Raw genomic sequence first — 6,000 nt, forward strand, 5'->3', positions numbered from 1 at the left:
ATTCTTTCTAACTACCCCTATAGATTCTTCAATTTGGCTTCTTATTGCATGTACTTTTTTCGTAGTAAGCTCCTTGAGCAAGGATCAGTTCATTTTGATGGAATTGGTTTCTTTGAAGCAGCATGCATTGTCTTCTTTTTTGGAGTAGTCTTTTTTGGCATAGTCCTCCACTCTTGAGTTTGCATACCTTCGGAGATAAGTACCTCTGAACTTCTCCCAGGCTATAACAACAAAACCATAATAACTATATTGTCGGATAAAGGATATATGATAAGTGAATGTGTGATCACTATAAAACTCACATTCAAAATTGTCATTCCGATGGGTATATCTGTGAAAAGGCCATAGCTATATTGCCTTATCCTTTTTCCAATAGCCCCTCTTGTTTAGTGTGGTGGCTCACTTTCAGCAACCTTAGGAACCTCTACAATTGGTCTTCTTCTCACTTGATTAGGACAAAACGAGGTCAATGTTAAGCTAAATCAACCCACGGAACCATACGAACTCAAACACAAAGAAAAACAACTTATTGGTATTTTTTTTCCCTAGTCCGTGCGGTAGTCGAGGAGGAGTTTGTGTGACTTCCCGATTTTCTCATCTAATTAATTAAAGGTGATAAATATATTAGAATCAAATTACGTGAATTAGAATTGACTAATGTCATGTAATTTTCGATATTATGTGATATGAGTTTAATTTCTCGGACAAGAAAGTATGGGTAATCATCGTATGAAGGGGACACTCTGAAAATGTCACTTTGCCAATTGAGTATGGTTATAATATAAATTGAATTTTTACTTTTACTAAGTCAATTATACTGAGAAATCAATCAAAAGGATTATGGTATACATTGATCTCTAAGAAAATTAGCAAGAGCATAATAGATGATAGTAGAATCGATTGAGTATTCTAAAAATTCTAATATGTCACATAACTAATTATTTGACAAAAATTTTATTAATACTATACTAATTGAATTGCTAATTAAATTATAGAGAAAACTATAGTCTAACCTAAGGTTTAATGTTTATAATTACGCTCATGAGGAAAAAATGGACAATTCACCCCTACAAATCATGGTTGTCCAACCCGGGAATATTGTGCCAAAATTTAATTAAGCCAATTTCCTAATTTTTACCCCGAGGAATGGTTATTTCACCTCCCATGGGAGCCAATGAAAATTCATGACAATTTGTAACTTGCGCTCAAGCTCTCTCTCTCTCTTCCTCTCCCTCTCACTCTTTACCCCCTTGGCCAAATCTCACCCTCCCCCTCACTCTGCATTTTTCAAAAAATTTCACCCTTAAGTGCTCTCAATAGGTTTGCAAGAAGGATCAAGGTGATTTCCACCAAAGGTTGATGATTGTTTTGCATTCTAATGCAAGGTCAACATCTACTCATAACATTTTATGATTTAATGTTGCTAAGCTTGATTCATGTGAAGTATAAGATGCCTATGTGTGTGTGCAAGTTAGATTTCCTGCTTATGTGGGAGAAATTGATCAAAAGAGTGAATCTTATAAGTTGCTATTTTCGCATTAATTTTTGGGTACTTCAAATGATCCGGGATAAAATACAAAATTTGAAGTCAACACATTAACCTATAACATCTATTATTTTTGGAATTTTTGGAGTTCATATGATCGGTCAAAAGCTCTTACTTTTCCATGATTTTAAAGCTGAGTCGGACTGGAACCACACTGACCAAGATTTTTCCATTTTTGTACCATTCTTTGTGAACTTTAAATGACCTAAGTTCAAACATGAAAGTCACTCTCAACATTCTAAACTACTACATATATTAAATTGAGAAATTTTTTAGTATGTGATATCAACTTTACTGTTTTCTATTTTCGCGGGTTTGCATGTCCCATTCTGCATCCGATCCGGCCTTTGAAGCTGAACATTTTTGTATCTCTTCTTGTGGACACATACGATTCTGGCACAAAACATGAAAGTTGGAGCTAACATACATATTAAATTGGAAATTTGTGAACCACTTTAAGCTGGGATTAAGATGACCACATTAATCGACCGAGTTTTATTTCTAGGTCAGAAATTTGGAGTCAATCCCATGAATTTTCACGAAAAATATAGAAATATCTAACTTGGGATCTGTTCATAAAAGTTGTAGATCTGGATCTAAACTACAATATACTAAAAAAGTGTAAAATTCATTTAATGTGTAAAACTGGCTCCCGAGATGTTATTCACGAAAATTGGATAAAACCCTTTGATTTGTGGGTTGAATGCTCACGAGCTTCAAAGGAAAGTTGGTCCTCACTGAATGAACTACTATTTTGTGAAATTTAAGAATTTTATGATTTTGATTAGTGTATTAATCATGATAATTAAATGAGGTTTAAATCTGCCATGATTTCAGTTTTGGAATAAAGAGAGCTGTGATATGAGAAAATGCTACTGTGAATGCCGGATAATGGTAAATTGAGTGAATTGCATGTGATATGACCACGTGGCATATCATTTAAGCACATGTGTGAATTGAGGGAAGACCCTGTTGTGTGATCCGGGTTGTACCTACTCTGTGATCGGGACCTCTTGCACGATAACAATGGAGGTCCCCACATGGATCACAACCTACATGGATGACAACAAGGACAACAAATAGAGGAATGCACAGATAGAGAATTGTAGACTCCCCTTTTAAACTCTAATCTCACGCCCTACACCATAGACCTCAAATTCCCTTTCCAAACTTACTTTTGCACAACTCACCCCATGCACCAATAATCCAAATTTTCCTTTGGAACCCTAATTTCGCTCGAGTCATAGCAATAACTCTAATTCTGAGTCCCGATTTCACTTTCTGAGCTCTAATTCGTCCAACTCACATCAATCAAGGAAAGGAAACTTACCGAGTGCGAGCGACAAAGAGCAACAGCCACAGAGCTACGACGGCGAGCAAAGGATGGAGATTGAGCGATGGAGAGCGACGGGGCCATCGTAACATCGAGCAAGGACAACGACCGCAACGGGGAAGAGACGTCGCAATGCTGAAACTTGAAACTTGAAGGACTTGACGGAACGACAACACCGGGAGTGGAGCTTGTGGCTTAATTTAACTCAACACTGGAAAACATACAAGGTCCATACATAGTAAGGATTGATAGACTAAGAGCTCTTTCTTGATTTTATGAGTAATGGTGCAAGGCCGTTCTTAGTTGGTGTGGCGATTTGTTTGGTTAATTACAAAGACAACGATACTTCAATTTTTTTAGCTTCTATTTCGAATGACATCGCTTTTGCAATCATAGCAGAAGCGATGTTGTTTAAGACATCCTAGCCACACTAACCGAGCAATGTTGTTCTCTTTGCACACGTGGAATTGATTTTTTTATTTAAAAACTCCATGTCACTAAATAGTTTGAATTGAAAATGCCAAGCCACTAAATTATTTTAAATAAAAATGACACGTATTTATTTTGGTCGGAATCTCTAGCCATTAGCCCTTAATTGACCTATTCCATTTGGCACATAAGTGAGCCAGTGAAAACTTTTGGCGTCAAAGTGAACATCTTACACAAATATTGTAACCCGAGGTATCCTTCTACCCTTTTAGGGCAGTATGTTTTTCTATTTTTCTGTTTTGAGAATGGGCTTGAAGAGAAATTTGTTTGGTAAAATAATTTAATTTTTCTACTTCCGTGAAAAAATTTTATCATAGAAATAGATTTAAAACGGGAAGTATAACTTTTTTACTTTTCTATTTCCGAAGCATAAACAAAAATAAGAATTTTTCTCATTGCTCACCCCTCTCTCTCTCTCTCTCGCTCTCTCTCTCTCTCTCTAGCATCCCTGTCACTGGTCGCCGGTAGCCGATCCGCTGGTATTCGGCCACTCTCTTCTAGTCGCCGGCTACTTTTGTTTTTATATTTTTCTATTTCGGGGAACAGGTTTGGAAGAGAAATCTATATGGTAGAATAATTTTATTTTTTTATTTTCGATACAAATTTTTAACGCATCAATAGGTTTGGAACATAAATGAAATGTCAAAAAAATTCTACTTTTCAATTTTTGAAACATAAACGGAAATAAGAATTATTCTCATTGCTCACTCTATCTTTCTCACATGCGGTCTCCCTCTCTCTCGCGTCTCTATCGCCGATCGCTGTGTATCGATCGCCAGGTTCCAATCATCGGTCTCTGGCCGCCGGTTGCGCGACCACCAGCCGAGGCTCGACAACCGCAGAAATTTGTTGTTGTTATTAAACGAACTTTTGTTCCAAGAATTGAAATTTTGTATCATTATTAATCGCATTTCTCTGCTCGTAAACTCGTACAAAGAACAAAAGTTGCGATCAGTGAGGTAGGTATCATCAAAACACCAAACCATCTAATGTACGGACGATTTTCGGAGCTAGTTATCTAGTTACTGAAGCGACCCTATAGGCTTTTGCTTGGTATCAACTTATACGGCCATGCACTATTGGTGAAATAAAAATATAATAGAAATCGTCTTTTAGAGAGATCTTATAAATGATTACTATGTATTAAATATACAATATAATTTAATCAATATCCAATTTCGATTTTCTTTTTTTGAGTTATCTTATAGAGGCGTACTCTACTCTAAGGAAAAGATAAGATAAGAAGAAAAATGAAAGATGCAATAAAGATAAATGCATTCGAAACCACAATGAATGAAAAGCCTGCATGAAGCCGTAATAACTAGTAATCGCCGGTGTATTATTTTCCAGGCCTTGTACACATCGCTCGTCACACTATAGGGGTTAGCCATGCCTAAAGTTGTTACCTTAACCGCAAGTAGAGGGATGCTAAAGGGAGCTAGTGGCTAGAGTGAAGTTGTAACAAGGTAGCTGTATTGGAAGGTGCGGCTCTTAGAAACAGAATGGTTATCATTTGCGCCCTTATTGGTGAAAGGAGCAATAGAGTTGAAGTATAGATAAAAGTAGGAGGAGGAATATTTGAGGCTATTGTTAGCATTATAGGAAAATTCCCAAAAAAATCAAGAAAAATACTATTCGAGGTCACAAAAATACAGAAAAATAGTCAGTATTTTTCTTTTAATTCCCTTTTCATTTTGACCTCTTAAAATTTAAAAATTTCAATTTGGATTTGTGTGTTCTTTTACAAGCGCACCCTTCGAATTAGGCATAAAAAATACCATCCAAGTCATTTCATTTCCTTTTTGTACTTCTTATGAGTGGTGACATGGTTCTTCAAAATTCCATTTCATATTCTGATCCAATTGCTTTTTAATTTGCTCAATTTCAGCATTAGGGACATAATTGCACAAAAAATTCTTTCATTTTAGTCCCTATCACACCAAATCCGAAATTAAATCTTCCCAAGAGATACCAATGGAACCCCATGACTCCTATCCTATAGTTTTCGACCTTACGAATCCAATGATAGGTTCAATTGATGGAAATTCTTTCACTAAAGACTTCGATTTTGTAAAAATCATTTTCGGATCCTACCCAACGTTTAGGGATTTCACTCAATTCCTAGGGTATTTTTCATGAAAATCACGTTTTCGGAGGTAATCCATGTTGGGAAAGTGATTTTTGGCATCAATTTTGTGAAAAACTGCTAATTGCTACCTCAATTTGGCCCTTCATCGCACGAACCGGGTCCGCTGGGTCGGGTGGATCCGACCCGGTAACCCGGTACTATTCATCATCTTCCCCAAGGCTTCACGAGCGCAAAATAGAGAAGGGGAGTTTGTTTTTGAGTCCGTTGTTCCTCAAAAAAGCTTCAAGAAGGTTCGACGGTTAGAGGGAATCGGTTAGAAGAAAGTTTAACAAAAGGGGGGAGGCGGCTCGCAAACAAAAGGAGGAGGAAAAGAAAAAGAAAAAAAGAGGGGAGGAGGTTGAAGAGAGGCTGGTCCGCCATTGAAGGTCCGCTTCTCGAGAGCTTCAAGGAGAGAATCACCACTATTGAAGTGAAACCAAGGCTTTATGATTCATCTATGAGCGACGTCTCCACACGAGGAACAATGTAAACTCCCTCGATCGA

Source organism: Rhodamnia argentea, chromosome 2 (assembly GCF_020921035.1).
Source record: "Rhodamnia argentea isolate NSW1041297 chromosome 2, ASM2092103v1, whole genome shotgun sequence".
Taxonomy (NCBI): Eukaryota; Viridiplantae; Streptophyta; class Magnoliopsida; order Myrtales; family Myrtaceae; genus Rhodamnia; species Rhodamnia argentea.